The sequence below is a fragment of the Sminthopsis crassicaudata genome, chromosome 4, assembly GCF_048593235.1.
Source record: "Sminthopsis crassicaudata isolate SCR6 chromosome 4, ASM4859323v1, whole genome shotgun sequence".
Taxonomy (NCBI): domain Eukaryota; kingdom Metazoa; phylum Chordata; class Mammalia; order Dasyuromorphia; family Dasyuridae; genus Sminthopsis; species Sminthopsis crassicaudata.
The window spans coordinates 315732390-315754229 of NC_133620.1; the positions used below are offsets into that span (position 1 = coordinate 315732390).

Consider the following 21840-nt stretch of genomic DNA (forward strand, 5'->3'; position numbering starts at 1 on the left):
CCACAAATATATTAAAAAAATACTTAATCCAGGGAACAAGCAATTTCAAGGAGGATGATCTTTCCCACCAGAACAATATGGGTTATGAACTCAGGAAAGGAGCAGATCCTGGCAGCCAATTCAGTCTAACAACTAAGACCTAACATTGCAGTGACTTTCATAAAAACTGTAAGAAAAGAAAATTTCCAGAACCAAAAATTGTGAGCTATCCATTTTCTATAATGTTCCCTATCCATGTACCTCATTAGCATTATATTTTAAGTTTGAGCCCATTCTTTCCAAATGACATATTTTTTGTGTGTCCCACAGTTTTTGCACTAACTATTCTTATGATATCATATAACTGCCTTTGCAAGAAATTATTCACCTGTACTGGCAATTTGTTAATGGAACTACATATTCTTAGAACTCAAAGTAGAAGTTACCATTTAGGGACTCAATAGTGAATGCAAATGTAGGTTGAGGGAAGTAACCCCAGAAAATCAGAAATTCTCAAAGAACTGTTACATTGGAGAAAAACATCCAAAATATATTTTGATTCCTGAGGCATCTTTAGGGATCCATTAGTGAGATTCCCTCTCCCCCTTTCACGATTCTTGGTTCTTGTATACCCTCATTTGTGGTGATCTTTTAGTTTTTCTGCTGGTCTGTAAACCCAGAGTATTCAACTCCAAGTTCTTTATTCCTTTTGTTGAACTTCACATCTCTTTAAGACTTTTCTAAAGGTTTTTGAATACACAGATAAATGTGTGTGTGTGTGTGTGTGTGTGTGTGTGTGTGTGTGTGTGTATACAAACATCTAGAGAGAGACAAAAAGAGAGAGATAAAAAGAGAAATTATATACCTGGAGATATTTTGTCTGAATCACCTGTTGGATTCCCCATGTGTTTTATGGATTCTTAGAAAACTTACTTTTATATTGTTACAATTACTCAGAGACATTTTTTCAAGACTAAATTCAGTCTTTATTGTGAATGTAGACCAGATGAACCACTTTGGGGGAGAGGGGAAGGGTACAGTTTTGCTTCTACATTACATATCTACATTCCAACACCTCTATAATAGGGAACATTAGAAATGACAGAACAACAATTACTTAATAATGAGTTAATAAATAAGGAAATAGTAAGAGAGAATTCAACTGCCTTTGATTAATTCAAACTACTTGGCATAAATGAAGTAAATCCTCAGATATTAAGAGAACTTGACAATAAGATTATTGAACCATTAACAATAATATTTGGTAGATTCTGGTACTAGGTAGATCTTAACTGCTTGAAGCTGGAAGGGACCTTAGAGATCATTTAGACTCTAAACAACTCTTTATAGACAAAGAAAATGAGAACCAAAGGGAAATTAATTGATAAAGGTCAGGATTAGAACCCATGTTTTTCTATTCCTAGTACAAAAAAAATACTAGATTCTTTATTGTTATTAGGATTTACCACAAAATAAGATTATTTGCATGTCAATATTTTATAATTGAAACATTCTTTTGTAATTATTCTTGGAGACAGGTTTGGCTTAGGTTATCTTATAAAAAGGATAATCTATATTGAGAGAAATTTTATTAAGGGTATTAGAAGACACATTTAAGACTTAGAAAAAGCTGAGCTGGTCATAAGCAGTTTTTTATTTTTAAAATATTTTCTAAAATATAATCTTCAACATTCATTCCTGGACCCTATGTTCCAATTTTTTCCCTCCCCTTCCCTAGACAGTAAGTAATCCAGTCTATCTTAAATACATACAATTCTTCTATACTTATTTCCACATTTATCATGCTGCACAAGAAAAATCAGATTAAAAAAAAAAAGAAAAAAATGAGAAAGAAAACAAAAAGCAAGTAAATAACAACAAAAAGGTGAAAAAACTATGTTGTGATCTACATTCTCTCTCCAGAGTCACCTTTCTGGATGCAAATGGCTCTCTTCATCACAAGCATATTGAAACTGGCCTAAATCACCTCATTGTTAAAAAGAGCCAAGTCAATGAGAGTGGATCAGATCCTATTACTGCTGTGTGCAGTGTTTCTTAATTCTACTCACTTCACTTAGTATCAGTTCATGTAAATCTGTCCAGGCTTTTTTTTTTAAATCATCCTGCTTATCATTTCTTATAGAACAATAATATTCCATAACATTCATATACCATAACTTATTCAGCCATTCTCCAACTAATGGGCATCCACTCAGTTTCCATTTCCTTGCCACTACAAAAAGGGCCGCTACAAACATTTTTGCACATGTGGGTCTTTTTCCCTTTTTCATGATCTCTTTGAGAAATAGACCCAATAGAAACACTGCTAGATCAAAGGGTATAAAACAGCGTGATAATCCTTTGGGCATAGTAGAACTGTTTATTCTTGTTAAAAACTGTTGATATCAGCTGAAGCAGTAAAATTATAGGATGGGTTCCTGGTTTGATAATTCTGAGCTAAAGATATGTTATCCCTAAATGGATTATTCCTTAAAATAATAAGGAGCATATATTTAAAGCCGTCAGTAAACATCATATGTAATGGCGATAAACTGGAACCTTTCCCTGTAAGATCAGGAGTGAAACAAGGTTGTCCACTATCACCATTAATATTCAATATAGTACTAGAAATGCTAGCCTCAGCAATAAGAGCCAAGAAAGAGATTCAAGGAATTAGAGTAGGAAATGAGGAAATCAAACTATCACTCTTTGCAGAGGACATGATGGTATACTTAGAGAACCCCAAAGACTCTGCTAAAAAGCTATTAGAAATAAGTCAGAACTTTAGCAAAGTTGCAGGATCCACATAAATCCTCAGCATTTTTATACATTACCAAAACAATCCAAGAGCAAGAGATACAGAGAAATTCCATTCAAAATAACGGACGATTGTATAAAATATTTGGGAATACCAAATATTTTATATACCAAATATATACCAAACTACCAAAGGAAAGTCAGGAATTATATGAGCAAAATTATGAAACACTTGCCACAAAAATAAAGTCAGATTTAAATAATTGGAAAGACATTTCATGCTCTTGGATAGGCTGAGCAAATATAATTAAGATGACAATACTCCCTAAACTAATCTATTTATTTAGTGCTATACCAATAAGACTCCCAAGAAACTATTTTAATGACCTAGAAAAAATAACAACAGAATTCATATGGAACAACAAAAGGTCGAGAATTTCAAGGGAAGTAATGAAAAAAAAATTAAATGAAGGTGATCTAGCTGTACCTGATCTAGAACTATATTATAAAGCAACAGTCACCAAAACCATTTGGTATTGGCTAAGAAATAGACTAGTTGATCAGTGGAATAGGTTAGGTTCACAGGACAAGATAGTGAATAAAAATAGCAATCTAGTGTTTGACAAACCCAAAGATCTGAACTTTGGGGATAAGAATTCATTATTTGACAAAAACTGCTGGGAAAACAGGAAAATAGTATGGCAGAAACTAGGCATGGACCCATATTTAACACCACATACTAAGATAAGATCAAAATGGGTCCAAGATTTAGGCATAAAGAACCAGATCATAAATGAATTAGAGGAACATAGGATAGTTTACCTCTCAGACTTGTGGAGGAGTGTTAGGTTCTTACTAAGTACTAATGAGATAATGAGATACTGGGTTTTTACTAAGTGCTAAGTCGGTACTTGACAATTTTCTAGACCTTTCCTGGTAGTTTTTACTTGTGAATTCCTGGAGAAGAGCTTGCATGCTCAGGAGGAGCAAGTTCATTGGTTGGAGTAATTCTTCCCAGAAGCCCTTGCATTATCCCACGCCCATTCTCTGGGAGGATAAAGAGGGCAGCTCTGGAGGAGATAGGGAGTCTCTGCTCTACACCAGGCTTGACGCAGCTCTCTGCAGGAAGGAAAGTCACTTCTCTGGACGACAGTTAACGGCAATTGTCTGGAGGCAACGGTTCTCTACAGGAAGAAGAATCTGTCAAAGAGATTTGAGTTGACACAGCAGATATCCTCCCAGAGAATGGGTTTGGGATAATGCAAGGGCTTCTGGGAAGAAGTACTTCAACCAATGAGCTTGCTCCTCCTAAGCATGCAAGCTCTTCCCCAGGAAAGGCCAGAACTAGAGAATTGTCAAGTACTTAGCACTTAGTAAGAACCTAATATCTCATTATCTCATTAGCACTTAGTAAGAACCTAACAGAGGAGGAAGGAATTTGTGTCCAAAAGAGAACTAGAGATCATTATTGATCACAAAATAGAAAATTTTGATTACATCAAATTAAAAAGTTTTTGCACAAACAAAACTAATGCAAGCAAGATTAGAAGGGAAGTAACAAATTGGGAAAACATTTTTACAGTTAAAGGTTCTGATAAAGGCCTCATCTCCAAAATATACAGAGAATTGATTTTAATTTATAAGAAATCAAGCCATTCTCCAATTGATAAATGGTCAAAGGATATGAACAGACAATTTTCAGATGATGAAATTAAAACTATTTCCACTCATATGAAAGAGAGTTCCAAATTACTATTTATCAGAGAAATGCAAATTAAGACAACTCTGAGATACTACTACACACCTGTCAGATTGGCTAAGATGACAGGAACAAATAATAATGAATGTTGGAGGGGCTGTGGGAAAAACTGGGACACTGATGCATTGTTGGTGGAGTTGTGAAAGAATCTGGCCATTCTGGAGAGCAATCTGGAATTATGCCCCAAAATTTATTGAAATGTGCATACTCTTTGACCCAGCAGTGCTACTACTGGGCTTATATCCCAAGGAAATACTAAAGAAGGGAAAGGGACCTATATGTGCCAAAATGTTTGTGGTAGCCCTTTTTGTAGTGGCTAGAAACTGGAAAATGAATGGATGTCCATCAATTGGAGAATGGTTGGGTAAATTATGGTATATGAATGTTATGGAATATTATTGTTCTGTAAGAAATGACCAACAGAAGGAATACAGAGAGGTTTGGAGAGACTTACATCAACTGATGCTGAGTGAAATGAGCAGAACTAGGAGATCATTATACACTTCAACAATGATACTGTATGAGGATGTATTCTGTTGGAAGTGGATATCTTCAATATAGAGAAGAGCTAATCCAATTCCAATTGATCAATGATGGATAGAATCAGCTACACCCAGAAAAAGAACACTGGGAAATGAGTGTAAACTATGAGCATTTTTTGTTTGTTTGTTTTTCTTCCCAGATTATTTTTACCTTTGGAGTACAATTCTTCCTTTGCAACAACAATAACAACAAAATTCGGTTCTGCACATATATATTGTACCTAGGATATGCTATAAGATATTTAATATGTATGGGAATGCTTGCCATCCAGGGGAGGGGGTGGAGGGAAGGAGGGGAAAAATTCAGAACAGAAGGGAGTACAAGTAAAAAAAAAAAAAAAAAAGCAAACCTATGCATATGTACTGTCAAAAATGTTATAATTTTAAAATTAATTTAAAAATCATTAAAAAAAGAAATGTTATTCCTTCTTCTCCCCTTCTATATATGGATAGGTAGTAAGCTGTTTTAAAGACACATACAGATGCTCAGAAGGGAGGAGCTATCAGAATACAGCACCAATAATTCTGCTATCAAATAGCCAAGATATCTTGGGATTACTGGTCAGATTTCTTTCTTCAGGATCAGGTCTTAAACCAAAATCAATCTGATTTTAATTGGCTACCAATAGGTCCTAGGCCAAGCTTAATTTGGTCATTGTTTGGGTTCTGATTGACTCAGATTAAATGTAAATAGCAATCATTTCTGCTTTGCCCAGAAATCCCAAGAGTCTTACCTTCCCATATTCATTCGTTTATTTATTTAGATTTTTTTTGGACTAGGTGAAAAAAGACATTCTTTTCCTCCATTGCTATTTGGCTTTAATTACTGATCAATTGAAGACCTTAGCAAAATCTCCCATTGTGTTCTGGGCCATCTCCATTTGTCTTGATCTGTATCTTGCCAGTGGTCCCAAATGGCTTTGGAGGGGAAAGTGAGGCAGGTGACCTTGCACAGCTCTCCCTCCCTTAAATGCAATTCACTTGCATGTCATGGCATCACCTCCCTAACATCATGGTCCTCTTTTAAAATAAAGGGCAAACAACAACAACAACAATAACAACAACTATTTCACTGTGGCTGAATTCCCTAGAAAGAAATACAATCAATTTTCATTTACCTGATTTATAAAGGGCATAGTGATATGAATAATCCTGAACAGTGACTAGCTCCCAAATAATTAATGCCTGACTTCAGAATGAGCTATAACTCCAAATGCACATGACAATAAAAGGTAGCTAAATTCTGATTAATTGCAATTATAAAACTTCATTCTAGAGATCAGATGATGAAACCCATTTCCTATCTTCTAATATAGGGATCAAAACAGAGGTGGAGAATGTTGCAAACTTTGCCAGATACAATTGTTAATTTATTGGTCACTTTTGCTCAAGTTTTTTCATGATCGATTGATGATTTTTTAAATTATGATGATAGGAAACAGTGGGTTCAATGAAGAACAAAAGGAAGGCTTATATGCTATTTTTACACATTCTTTCAGCCTACTTCCTAACTTTTTGTTAGGGCTAGATTAAATATAGTTGCCTCTGTTGGGCATTTAAACATCTTCCCTTCTTGACTCCACACTGTCCTCCCAGATTTAATACTCATTTCTCATTACACTACAATTTCATCTTCTGTCTCCATGATTTTCCTCTTATTGTCACATAGCTGGAATGCACTCCTTTCTTACTTCCTTCTCTTAGAACTTTTAGCTTACATCAAAGCTCAGCTCAAACTCTAATTCCTTCCTACATTAGGTCTTATGAAAAGGAGTTGGGTAATGTCTAAGTTCACTCTTCCTTTTTAAGTAAAAAGAGTAAAATTTTTTTTGGTTTTGTGAGCTTTAGAATGTTTAAAAATTACCTTGCCATCCTGACATTTCCAGGATATGGAAGATGACTTGGTATCTGAGCATTGAAGGCTAGAGTTTTCAGTCTGACTAAGGAAGGGAATTTTGGACTCAAGCCAAAAAAAGTTGAGAGTAGGACTCATCCAGCAGTCATACCACATTTGGACCAAGATTACCAAAAACTGAATTAAGTTGAGTTTACTCCTCCAAGCATCAAGAAAGAATCGAGAAAGAGCTATCAATCTGTCAGTCCTTTCCGTGTCCGGGCCAGGTGAGGTTCCCATGTTACATCCCCAATCAGAGATCAAAATAGTATGGGGACAATATTCCGCCAAGGCACTGAGGAAAATGTTTGTTAATTAATTCTTACTCTATTTTTGACATGAATATCCATTTGTAAAAAGTACCCAGTACAAAGTAATTAAATGGATGTAGCGTATTAATCTTTAACAATATGGGAAACACAACTTTTAGGTACTAAAGCCAATACTTTTCCACAGACACTCCAGTACCTCAAAGTCCCCCAGAAGCTTCAGGAGAGGGAAAAGCCTAACTCTGAGAAATGGAGTCAGATAATATTCATACTTTTGTAAATAACCTTGTGGGCTCAAGTTGTACTCCTCCAGTAGAATGTAAGTTCTTTGAACTCATACAAAGTTTTATTTTAGTTTTTGTATCTCTAAAATCCAGTATATTAATGTGGACATAATAGAAGCTTATTAAGTGCTTCCTGAATTGAACTAATATTCCAAAAGTCTGATCATAGATGAAATAATGGAAAATTTCCAAATTTGTGAGTCCTATTCAGCCAAGGTAAAGCATTGACAATTTACTGTTTTGTTTTGTTTCTTCTTAACAGTTGTTTATTTTTCCAAATGCATGTAAAGATAGCTTTTCAACATTCATTTCTGTAAGTTTTTGTGTTCCAAATTTTTTCTCTTTTCTTCTCACACCATCCCCTTTCCCAAGACAGCAAGCAATCTGATATAGGTGAAACATAACATACTGTTCTGCACAGATCTTGGAGTCCATTATTATACTTATCATCCCACTTTCAAACACTTATGCCTACATAAATACAACTATGAGAATGAGCTTAAGGAAGATATTTCTTGTAAGTTTTTTCTTGCAGTGGATTAGAAGGTACAGGATTGTTACTTATAATTCATGTGAGAACTTAACAAATATGACATCTGATGATCTGTTAAAGTACCAAAAAAGACTCCACTTAGTAGAACAAAAAGTTGCCTCGAAGGCTCTTTTACAAAATATCACCCATTCATTTATCAAAGTCATTAAAGATTTCTTAAGAAATCTAACAACATAAATATAACACTCCAATGATACTGAACTTGTCCAAAAGTACTAATAGATGGGACAGACAATATAGAGGGAAGATGAGCTTTGTGTAAGTATTTTTTTGTTTGTTTGTTTATTTTTAGGAGCATGAAGTGACTGTGATTTGTTCCTAAGTCAATGGTCTGTGCAGTAAATATTCTTGTATGAATTTTCTAACTGTCCAGACAACTGTTCCAAACAAATATTAGCATATATCCAATGCAATTCCCTTTTACTTCCTCAATGGCATTGAGGTTTCTAATCTATGGTAATTTTTTTGTTTGTTTGTTTGTTTGGTTGGTTGAGAGTTGGAGGAAATAATTTAGAACCTAAAATTACCATAAATAAATGGAGATGTTTCAGTTTTTATTTTTTCGTATTCCCTAGTGAGTTATTTGTATTATATCACTATACTCTGCTTTTTTGAGAACCACAAAGTTTTAGACACTGTTTTGTGAAATAGAATACTGGTTCAACTGAGATTTTTAGAAATTTCTCATCTTTAATTAGAGAGAAATTAATGTATTAATATGTCTCAGTTCATAAAGAAAGAACCTACTCAACATACCTGTTAAAACTAAAGTAATATAGAACTAAGGAGGAGATATCTTGAAAAATATTTTTAAAAGAAATATATCTCTTTTTACTTTATATTATAATTTGGGTAATAATCTGATATTATCTTTTCCTCATGTCATAAGTTGATAAGAACTATTTGTAATAAACATTATTTTTGTATGTGAAATATCTTACAGAAAAAAAAAAAGATTTTTAGTGTTTAGTGACTTCAGTTTTAAGTAAGCTTTTTTCTCCAATTTGTTTATTTTTCCCTAATTAAACCCTTAGTTCAACTAAAATACAATTGAAAGGCTAATAAAACATTATACTATTTGTTCTTTAAAGAATTTGAAAGAATTAAAAAGCCCTCTAGTTAGGGTGTTGGACTGAAAAGAGCACTGAAATTGAAAGACAGAAATACCTGTGTGCCAATCATACATAAGATATGATGCTGGGTACATTATTTCACCTATATAGACCTCAGTTTCTTTATTTGTAGAGGCTTTCTTCAGGACTTCTTAATTTTTCTAGCTTCCTTTAAAAATCAGCTCAAATAACACCTTTTTCGGGTGTTCAATTTAACTGTTATAGTCTATCTCTCTGAGATAACCTGCCATTGACCCCATATATCAATACCAATATCTATATCTATATCTATATATCTTGTTCACATTTAAGTTATTTACATGTGATAGAATGTGAGCTCCTTCAGTGCCTTCTTCTGTATCCCCAGTTTTTAGGACAGAGTTTAGAATGTAGTTTAGGCTTTACTGATCCAGAGATGAAAAGGAGGAAAGTAGGTGGATGGCTTCTAGGAAATAGCAAAGCACGCGTACTGACTCTAAACTTCCCATAACAGCAAAGGCTGAACATTTCATATAAACATTTTGTACTCAAAATACAACACAATGCTGCCATATAGTTGTAAGACCTTGAAAATGACTGTCTTTAAAGAATTGAAGACAAGCATTAGTCAAAGAACAATAGAGAGGCTTCTGGTGGGTGTGAACAGACTAAAACATAGAACTTATGAAGAACTCTGAAGAACAGGAGTAGATGATGATCCAATATAACTGCATAACAGAAAGAGAAAATAAGCTGGTCATATGGAGAGAGGACGAAAGGAAAATGGATGACCAGAGCACTCCACTGGTAGCCTCATGAAGACAAATGGAGGAGGGCCCCTGGTATCCTTTGTGGCAAAATTTGGGGAGGATATTAATAACCACTGCACAGGATGGGAAGGTATAGATAAATTGCTCATCTGCATCCTTGGAGGAAATATGTGAATTTGTGATATAACAGATCCACTTGATTATTTCAAATGGAACAGCATTTAATATGAATTCACCTAGTTTGGTTTTGTCTTGTTTTGTTTTACACTATTAAGAAAAGGTGCTTTAGTTATGAACCTTTTTTTACATGTAATATCTATATTGCTTGCTTTCTCCCTTAAGAGATCCCTAAATTATAAGTGTGATGTTCATATCTGAATTCAGATTTATGTTATTTTAAACAAGATTGCAAATTGTTTTCTAAGAGGTCTTAAATATAATTAGTAAAATTCTACAATTTCAAATTTGGAAGGGTCCTAAGAGCTTATTCAAAGTTAATCCATCTCTCTCTCACAGGGAGAGAAAAGAAGGACAAATGGACGTCCAGAATGACTACCTAAATCCCATTCTCCTCTAAAATAAATATCCCCAATGAGGACATTAAAAGCTCCAATGTTCCATAGTGACCAGAATGGAACAGTAGTACACACAGCTGAACAGTCAAGGTCAGAAGCTTGACAGTCTCTGAAACTCTATCCTGAAATATCCAGGAAGTAAGGAAGGAAGGGAAAGAGGAAGGGAGGGAGGGAGAAGGGGGAGAGAAAGAGAGAGACAAAGAAAGAGAAAAAGAAAGAAATAAAAAGCCTTTGAAATGGAAATGAACAGTTTCATGTATAACCCATTTAAAAAATGGAAATGTTCTTTTTCTGGCATTTAAAAAACAATTTTAAGTGGATAATACCTTTATTAAGTATTTGTAAACAAATACTTGTTTAAAAATAAATTAAATATCCCCAAAAGGTAGTTGTCTAACAAACTTTTTTTTTTAAACTTTAGCTGAAACATTAAAGATTCCGCTCCAGCCTTTAATTTTTGCTCTGAATGTATCTCTCTATTTCAAATGTATCTCTTATAAATGACACATTGTAGGATTCTGGCTTTTCATCCACTCTGCTAGCTGCTTCCATTTTATGGGAGAGTTCATCCCATTCACATTCACAGTTAAAATTATTAACTCTCTATTTCCCACCATCCTATTTTCCCCAAGCTATACTTTTCTCTGTCTTTTCCCTCTTTCCCTCCTCACCAGTGTTTTACTTCTGACCATAACTTCACTCAATCTACCCTCCCTTTTTCTGTCCCTCCTCCTTTTTTCCCCTGAGGCAATTGGGGTTAAGTGACTTGCCCAGGATCATTCAGCAGCAGCTAGGCAGTATTAAATATCTGAGGCCTGATTTGAACTGAGGTCCTCCTGACTTTAGGGCTGGTATTCTGTCCACTGAGCAACCTAGCTGCTCCCTCTCCCTTTCCTATCCCTTTTCCCTTCTACTATTGCCTTCCCTTTCCTTTCCCTTTTCCCCTCTTAATTCCCTTTAATATGAGACAAGTTTGTCTACCAAATTAAATATGTATGATATTTTCTCTTTGAGCTCAACCTAATAAGATTAAGGTTCAAAAAATGCCTTTTCCCTTCTTTCCCTCAATTTTAATGAGTCCTTTTTTGCCTCATGCTATTTAGCCTACTTTACCTCTCCTTTCCTCTTCTTCAAGTGCAATCCCTTTTCCACCCCAGTTTCTTTTTTATATCATCACATTAAAGTCAATTTATACCTACACCCTCAAAGTATATCCCTAACAAAGATATAATTCTCAAGAGTCACATATATTATCTTCCCATCTAGAGATGAAAAGCTTTTAACCTTTAAAAAATATAATTGTTCTTTTTCTTCCCTTTTTACCTTCTTATACTTCTCTTGAGTTCCTAACTAAGCCCTTACTGTGTTACCCACTGCTTCACTAGAAGACCTTTAGTAGAGGGAAAGACACTTTATTCTCAAGCAATCAATTTCCCTTTTAGAGTGATCTTCAATCTCCTGCCCTGTAAACTTCCATCCATTCTCCCTAGTTAGATAATCTGAAGCCATGTCAAACAAATGCAATCCTTCTTCCACAAAGAGACCTACAAATATTTAAAGGCAGTCAGCCTGTTGCTCCTCCCTCCTCCCTTCCAGTCTTCTCTTATCTCATCCTAATTTCTCTGGGTAATCTTCTCTTATGATTTTATGTGCTCTTGCTGCTCCTCTGCTTCCCCTTGAACTGTCAGTATCTTTCTAAAATAAGGCTTCATTTCCATTGTGCCTCTGTTTCCTTCTACCTCTCTGCTGGCAAATGAAATGAAAGGATTCTGTAGTATGTGTCAGGGGCTTATTTCCTCACTCTCCTCTGCAATTTTATGAAGAAATAATATACTTTTTTTTTTTTTTGAAGCTAGCTGTAAAGCTGTTTTCTGCTTGCCCAAGCCCAGTCAGGGTTACTAGGTAGGAGACCAAAATTAGTAATAGGATAGCTCCACTTGAACAAACAGGAATTATATCAAAGAAGCTCTGGTATCCTGATGCCCAAAACATTAAACTTGAGTGCCAAAGAGAAAAGTGAGAAGGAGATCAGTAGCCTAGTCAAAGGCTAGGAAGAAAAATACTACACTTGATCTTAGCCAAAAGGCCGAGAAGTGATAGGAAGAAAAATAACCAAGGTTTTCTTTTAGGAAAAAGTTGGCTTTTTGTATAAGAGCAGGATTTTCTAATAATTGAGAATTTAAAAAAAACTCATTAAACTACTTAGCTGTTAAAGAAGTCTTAAAACAGCAAATACAAACTGGAAGGGAGGATTTTTAAACATTTGATTTAATTTAAATTGATCTGGGGGAATGAGAAAGTATCTAAGCTGGCTACCCCGAGGTCAATTAGTTTTCCTATAGGTAAATGACTTGATTTGAGAAATTTTCAAATATAAATATCTTCATTTGCAAAATGGATAAATTAAAGTGTTATTATATTACAAAAGATTTCTCAAGTTTTCAAAAGGATTTACTTGAGTTCTTTTAAATAGTGATCTTCCTCAGTTAAGTTAAAATGTTACTTGATCCATAAAAATGCAAATTATTCACAGCTTTTCACAGCCACAACATCAAAAGCAGTATATGACTCTATCTCCTCCCTGATAGGCCCTACTCACATGTGGACATGGCTTTTAATCTTCAATAGGCTGGCTAGCTATCCCCCAATTCTACCTAATAACTGGTTATTCAGTGATACAGCTACTGTTTTCCATTACTTTAATCCCAGGTCTTTCCACCCAGATCTATTTTTTTCAAAACCACATGAATCCCTCAATTCAACAGATTCTCCACTAACTTCTTTTTCAGTAAAACCTCCTCAACTTAGCATCAGATGGTTTTTACTTTATGTTCCAGATATACCATGTAGGGAGGTTCAGAGACCCCACGTCTCTGACAGATATCCCAAGCTTCATCACGTTCCTTTGATCTTAGGAGGCCAAGAGTCACGGCCAATTTCCCACTAGGCTCTGCTCATTCAGAATTTGAAAGACTTTTCATTGAGTAGAGCTGTATTTCAGTCAATACGTTTTCAATGGTGTGTTATCTGTGTCAAAAGCTTTAGTGGAGACATTTAAAGAATAGAAAAGAAATAGAAGTAGTCCCTGCCCCCCAAAATCTTACAAGTTAGTTAGAAGGACAAAATATACCCACACATATGAAATAACTTGGACATAACTGCATGTCAATAACAATAACAATAACAATAACTGCAAAAACTGAATTCTAAAACTGTAATAGGATGCTTAGGACAGAAATTAAAAGATCTAGGTTAATGCTAATTAGGGATGACTCATTTCAGGAAGTCCAATGTCTTTAAGGCCACTATATTATCAATTCCACAAATACAGAAAGTACATGAAGGAAAAGATAAGATTCCAAATACACTTAACTAGTACAAAGGAAGCTTGGCCTGAATCTACCAGATAGCACTGCTTGGTTTCATGTTTCCTGCTCAACCAACCTTGACCACATAATGTTCCTGCTGTTTTGGCAAAGGACAGAGTCAGGAGCAAGGATGGCATCCAGCTGGCTTAAGTTCAGTTTTGACAAAACAGAAGCAGTAGGAATTGGAGATGAGTATAGGGATGGAGCATGAAGTTAAGGTTATTCCCCCTAAGAAACAAACTAAGACATACATTTTGATTTGATATTTACTTTTGCTCCTGTTTCTCAGTCAGTATTCTCTTAGTAAAAAAGTACAGCAGCAATTGTTATAAGCAAAAGATATGGACCAAGTATCAATTAAATGGATTACCTTTCCCAATTAAATTCAATTCTTCCCTAGAGGGAGTGATACCTACTACAGCCTTCAGCCATCTGGTCCAATCCTCTTCCCCAGATAATATGGCATCTTGCCCACCCTATATAAACTTTCTTTTATCTTTGCCCATGAAAATGTTTAATTGTAGATTTAGAATTAGACCTGGAAGTAAATTTATTCCAGGGATACTTAATCTGTAGTCCAAAGGCTTTTAGAGGTCTACATATCCCCTTTGAGGATACATTTCAGGAGGTTTGTGAACTTCAGAAGAGGAAATTACAACTTTATTTTCACTAATCTTAATAATATTTCTTTCAATTATTTCTTTAAAAATATTACTCTGCAAAGGACTATTTACCAAATTTCCAAACCTTAACCAAAAAACCAAAAAGGTTAAGAACACTTTAACTAATTCAACCAACTTATTTTACATTGAAGAAATTTAGGGCCAGAATATATGATTTGGCACAGGCCACAAAGGTATTAAGTAGTAGAAATGGGATTCAAACCTAGGATAGATGACTTTAAATCCAAGATTCTTTTCTACATTTTCTAAGGATCCCCTCCAATCTTCCTTATCCTAAATAGGAATAAGTTTAAATTTTTTATGGTGCTTGATACCAGTCTGTGACTTTGGTTTCCACTAATATGTGGGAGATGGCATTGGAGGGGGGTTGGTGATGGATAAAAAATTTCCACTACTTAGACTGTCTTCCTGCATTACTGCAGCAGAAGCAAACAGGAAAGACTTACATAAAAAGGGGAATAGAGAAAATAGATCAGATTTCAAGTAGAAATGTGGGAGAGACAGAAAAAGGAGATTCTCTCTTGGTTCTATGTCTGGCTTGGGTTTCAAGGAAAGTATAATATTCAATGAGTCCTTTCCCCACCCCTAAACCCAGGCAAAGCCACTGTTTAGTTGAATTCCTTTTCAAAATATTGTAAGAGGTAATATTGTATTGTGAATAAATTGACCCAATTAAATTAATACTGGCTTCTCCATTCCCTGCTTACTACATGTCTACTCAATTACCTCACCCTGAATGAGCAAACCAGGATGACAGAAAAGTAAAATTATAATATTGTAATATCAACTAAATCCTATTATTGATGCCTTTAATCAGTCAATAAAGGATGGATAGATGGATGTAAGTAGAGAAGAAAAAAGAAATGTTAGTTTTAAATTCAGAGTATACAAAGGAAGGGGTGAAAAAAAGGAAATGGAAAACATGAGAAGTGTTTCCAGTCCCTTTTTTCTTCCTTTCTTACACTAAACCAATCCAGTAAGCAACTGTTAAGTATTTATTACATGGTAAACACTGGACTATATACTGAGGGTTTAGACACAAAATGACAAATAGAATTTGTCTTCATGGAACATACTTTCTACTGAAGGGGGAAGCAATAACCTGTATACAGATAAGGCAATTTTAGAAATGAAAAATACTAATAATAACATAGAAGAGAAATACTAAAAATACAAGTACATGGGTCCGAAAAGCCCTCCTGGAAGAAATGGCTCATAAGCTAAGCCTTGAATGAAGTTAGGAATTCTAAATACATTCAAGTCATGGAAGATATTCTGTGTAGATAGTCTGAGGTAGAAGATGCTTACTTTGTATTTTGGAGAACATGAGAAATAAGTGAAACAATAGATTATGCTTTTGATTTTTTTAAAGTCTCTTAGTCCGATTGTGCACTATATTATTTTCATTTTTTGTGTCATTTCTATTTTTTACGCTATTTAATGACTCTCTGATAAAGCATAAATTATCTTTTCCCATTCCAAATTTCACTTCATTAACTAGGTTCTTTCAATAGTTTTTGGAGTCTACCTCATATACTATGTTTACCCATGTATAGTCTTCTGCTTCCCTCCAACCATGTGCATGGAGCCAAGAAACAATTTATGTACAAAATAATACACCCACATAAAAGATCATAATACTGACAGTACTAGAAATGAGACTAAAATCAGCCTTCAGATTGCTTTGTCCTTATAGGAACTAAACAAGAGGTTAGTTCTCACAAAAGATCACTAATTCAGAGCATTTGAAAAACATTATATTGGCATTATAGCCACTTTCTAATGTTATATGAAGAAAGTACAGAGCAAGTTTTTCCTCTGCAGCACAGTCCGAGAATGGAGACCACTGGAAAAATATAGAATACTTTTACTTGTGCCTTATCTTCCATCCCTTCAGCACTTTTTATAGGAGAGGTTGGCTACTTTATAAATAACGCTTATGAATCTAATCTATTAATATAGGGGTACATAAACTTTGTTAGCGTGCAACCTTGCTTTTGATGCTATAAGTCAGCTACTAGCTAACGCATAATTCTATTCTAGTTTAGTCACATTCATATTTGTTTATAGTTTTAAATGTCCAATAATGCATACAAAACAAGAAGCTGTAAAACATACTTTTTCTCCCCATAGGCTCTTCTTCTACTTAACTGCTTCTATCTCCTATTCTGTTCTAGGTAATGCCAATCTTTGAGATCAGTCTAAGCAAAATATTGTCTTTTCTCTTTCCAAGCTTGCCATTTCTTTGGTTCATATCTTCTTTGAAGATGTGAAAAGCAATAAATACGTCTTTATTTGAAAGATTTTCCTTTTCAATCACTGATGGACTAGAAGTCACAATAAAAATAATAATAATTCCAATTAAAGAATTGAGTAAATAGAGATGATTTAATACCAAAAAGAAAGTTTAAAACAAGCTGTAGCACTGGATAATTAAGAACTGATGTCAATGTAAATTTGGTCCTCATCAAGACTTAGGATAATTTCAAGACCTCCTAAAAATTCTAAATACATTGAAAGGAATTACACAAATAGAAAGGTATATTGCTAATAAATGACCCATTCTGACTTCCAATTAATACAGAAACTTCAGAAAGCAGAGATTTTCCATTAGGGATTCTGTGTAACAAACAGTGAAATAGAGCAAAGGATATGAGTCAAGAGTCATGAATTCAAATCCTGGCTCTGTCACTTACTAGCTTTTTGACATTAGATAAGACACACTACCTCTGTGAACCCCAATTTCCTTCATATAAAATATACATTATTATACTTATCTAATAGTGTTGTTATTGGGAAAGTACTCTAAAAATTGCTATATTTTGGAAGCATGGGTTCTTATTAAGTTCTATCACTAATAGAGTTCCAAATTTTAATCTCAGGCTATTGTACCAAGAAAGATGAGAAATGAAGTTTGTTTTTAAATGAATTAAGAATTTTAAAAGGTACAAATAGAACCATTATTCAAACTCTCTCACCTCAGAACAAGAGAAAGCTCCAGGAGCTTTCCAGGAGGCAGGTCACAGTTCAATACTTGGGAGTCAGAAATGACTGACCTAGACATAATTTCCTTATTTGCCTGAAAAACACCAATTTACTAGAATGTAAGATGTAGTAGTTACTGTTTTGTTAAGTGGGTATTTGAAAAATATCTTTCATAAGTATGTAAAGATGTGTGTATCAGAATCTTGTGGTTGAGAATGCACCAGTCCCAATTTCATTCTTTCTGAGTTCAGCAATACTGGAGAGAAGAGAAAGAAGGAGTTGCAGACAAGTAGTTAGTTTTGTTTTTTAGTTTCTTTCTCTAGTTGTTTTCTTTCCCAATAGTTTACATGCTATCTTATGGTTTTTAATGCTGATTTTTTTACACAATTATTTCAACTCAGATCATCATTTAATAGATGTTTGCTAATTACAACCTATTGATTTCAATGAGAGTATACACACAAAGATTGCTGCCAATGACTTTGTTACTGCTACATGTTCACTTATATAAAGCAGATCATTGCCAGGGGAACAAAGTATTCTTTTTCTTACACAAAAGTGGCTGAAAAAGTGAGGAAAAGATTGCTCAAAAACAAAAAAGCCAGAAATTTCCTTAAACCTCTAAAAACTCCACCCTATAGATAACAAACTAAAGATGAGCAAGAATTGTGCCAACTCTGGAAGAACATTCTCATTGGCCCATCTGGGAATATTCACTCCCCCATATATACCTCTATGCCAGGATAGTTGGCCCACATTTTCTAGGTTTTTTTTGGGGGGGTGGAGGTGGGGAGAACCATGAACTAAAACAACCAAGACTTTGCCCAAGGGCATCAAATTTAGTGAGATTAGTAGTACTTCTAGTTTTTCACTAGCATTTAACAAGTGAGTTTAGCAACTAATTAAGGAGAATAATTGGTTAAAATAGGAAGCTACCAGATAGTAGACTGAGGGAGCTAGTACTGTGTCCCATTCTAAGCAGTAGACTCACTTTATCTCTTTATCTTCCTTAAAAATTGTGTTCCCCAATACTCAACTAAAAGCATAGTTTGTCACTCTTGCCCCAAACACAAAAATTTCTACTTATGGCTTTGAGGTAATATATCCCAAGTATTTATAGGAGGTATCTGAGCTCATGGAAAGAATCATAGAGATTTCCCCATTTATTTGCAAAGATAGCCCAGTTCTAAAATGAGAGTCAAGAGGATTCAATTTTAATCCAGATCATCAGTTATTTAATTAAATTATTCTAGTCAAAGTACTTATCTGAAAGGAGAGGGGAGAGGAAAAGGAAGTGGAGATAGAAGAGGTGGGGAGAAGAGGGGAGAAAAAAGGAGAAGAAAATGAGATAGATAGGAAGGATCCTAATAGCTTTGCATTTCTAAGACACATATCATTCAAAGTGTTATGTTGAAATATTTCCCAAATCCTTGGGGTTCATATTGTGGTACTATATTATACATAACATTTTCTGAAATTCTAGGAACCCTCTGGATGGGTCCAAAATAGATTCACCTAATACTTAATTCCACACTATAGCAGGTTGGATTACAGAGATGGTCCAGTATATTTAGATGACTTTAGACTAGAAAGAGTTCACACTCAGCACAAATCTTACAGTTGCTTTGCCTGCATAAGGATTACAGGATAATTCTCTAAGCAATATTTCTATGCAGAACAGGATTCCTTCAGCAAATATGTATCTGTAGTAAATTTAGAGAAATTTCTGAGAAATATTGTTCTTGTATCATACCCCTCTCTTCCTTCATTACACAACTCTTTCTGTTTACTCTTTAATTTTGTTATCTATATTTATTTCTTCCATCTCTCTCCTGTTTTTTAAAGAAACTTTAAACTCTCCCTCACCAGAGTGCACATTCTCTTCCCTTTCATCATTCTTCTTACCATTTCTTTCTATTACTTCCCATCTTCATATAAATTCTAACCCCTCCCTTGTCTTCTTCCATCCATCCCCTCTTAAAACCTAGCCTTCCCTACCCCACTCCCTCCTCTGACCTCAGCTTGCTAAGCCTATCTCTAGCTCAAGAAACACAGAGGGCAAGTTGTACAGCAGAAGGATTTAATTGCATGTCAAAATTAAATCTCTTTTGATGAAGAACAATTCAACTACAGCTCTGCCTAATCAAATTAACAAAGTCTTTTTTGATTTTCAATTATCTTCTTCACTAGAACACTTTATCCAAGGCTCCTGTGATGCAGCTTGACAAGTCCCGAATTAATAATGAAGGTGGCTCACTGCATGGAAAGTAATGACCATCAGTTACACATCACCCCATCCCACCCTGCAGCTACCAAAACCAAATACCATAAAAACAAGGGTAAGGATATCAAAGCAAAATATCTAAATAAACTACTAGTGTTTGTTCATAAATTACTCTGCCAAAATGAAAACACTTTCTAGGTATGTCTTAGCCATCTCTGGGGAGAATATTTATTGCATTTTCTTCCCTTTAAAGTAAATGAGGCAAAAACAGAATATATAATAGACAAAAGGTCATAGACTAAGTTCATAAAAAAAGAAATTCTGATCTCAGATCCTAAGGGTTCAAGTCTTCAAACTTTTTAAAATAATATTTTAATAAATGTATTTCAATGCAATAAGTGTGAAACTAGTAGTGTATGGAACTACTATAATCTTCCAGAAATGTGGCCTGCAGCCAAAAGAATCTGGGTCCTGCTCTGTCGGATCTGCAATAGGCAACAAAGTCAACTCTTAACAGATGACTGACTACTCAGGGAGATTGAGCTCTGAAACAGCCTAATCTCAAACCTGGCCTTGTCATAGGGGACAAAAACAACTCACAGTATGTGGCTGTGAAAGGAAGCGAAGAGGGGAAGTTGCTTGGTACATGACTCGTCAGAGTCATCTAAGACTTGTGCTCCACCATACTCTGAAGTGTGGCAGGAATCAAATTAACATGTAATTGGGAAATGCTGAACAAAAAAAATAAAGTAACAATAAAATGCAGATTATATTACATTTTAAAATTAAGTTAATATGCATTGCTCAAGAATCTTTATGTACAGGTTAGTGGCTACTTTTTCTATTTGACTTTAACATCACTGCTCAAAAATGCTTGAAATAACCAAGATCTCTGATATCTAGTCATGGCCAATCAAGCTTTCACGTGGGGACAGGGAAAACTCATGATTAGAGAATGAGACAGAGATGGATAAGGATGAGGGGCCAAGATATCTTTGGAAAACCAAAACACAGAGGCAGAATCTAGGGCTGGTACCAGCACAAGAACCAATTCCCTTTCCCAGACCACAATGGGACACCAGGAACCATAATCTTCACACACCAGTAAGGCAGTGGCAGTGAAATGCACACTTACAGCAAGAACAGAATTTGAGTCTAGCTCTATTATGTGAGAATTTAGGAGGGGCAAGCTCTTGGCTCTAGCACAAAATCTTAATTCAGAAACTGAGGCTAGAGATATGAATAAACAGAAGAGCAGAGAGATGGAAAGGAATAAGTATTTATATAGTGCCTACTATATAAATGCGCTAAGCACTTTTTTTTAACAAACATCTTATTTGAACATATTTGAAGAAGAAAACTAATATAATAAATTAATCCTTTTGATTAAAGGGAAACCCAAGAAATAAATCCAGAAGAAATGAAGAGCAGCTCCAAAATTAATATAAATAAAACTTAAGAAAAAAGTGAATGGTTTCAAGAGTACATGAAAGAAATGAAGCAAGAGGGAAAAATGAAAATAGAGCTTTTCAAGATAAAAATTGGAGAAAGTATAAACAGCTTAGATCCGAAAGAAGAAAAATCTGACCAAGGAGTTAGCTAGATAGCTCAGTAGATAGAGCTCTTAGCTTAGAATCAAGAAGATCTAAGTCAAAGCCAGTCTTAGACATTTACTAGTTATGTGTTCCTGAATAAGTTACTTTATCTCTATTTTCCTCAGGTTCCTCATCAGTAAAATGAAGATAATAATAGTATCTACCTCAGAGGATTCTTTTGAGGATCAAATGAGATAATAACTGTAAAACACTTAGCATAATGCCCTACACCGAATAGGAGTTATATAAAGACTACTTATAATGATCCTTCTTATTATTATTATTGTTATATAGGGTACATCCTAAAAAAAAGAATGATTCAAGAAATATATAGTGATTCCATAAGACAACAAGAAGTAACTAGAACAAAGTCAGAAGGCTGGAAAATTTGAACATACGTAGTATCTATTATCAAAAAGAACAACAACAACTGAAAAACAAATCAAGGTAAATTAATTTGAGAATCACTGAAATCCTTGAAAATCATGGCCAAACAAAAATAGAAACTGCTG

At 34.7% G+C, this 21840-nt stretch overlaps 1 protein-coding gene and 1 pseudogene across 18 annotated transcripts in view; both read right to left on the reverse strand.

Annotated features, from left to right (window-relative positions):
• Positions 1–21840, reverse strand: part of RBFOX3 (RNA binding fox-1 homolog 3) — a 918966-nt gene that overhangs the window by 483422 nt on the left and 413704 nt on the right. The window lies entirely within an intron of this gene.
• Positions 12396–12571, reverse strand: LOC141541932 (U2 spliceosomal RNA; annotated as a pseudogene).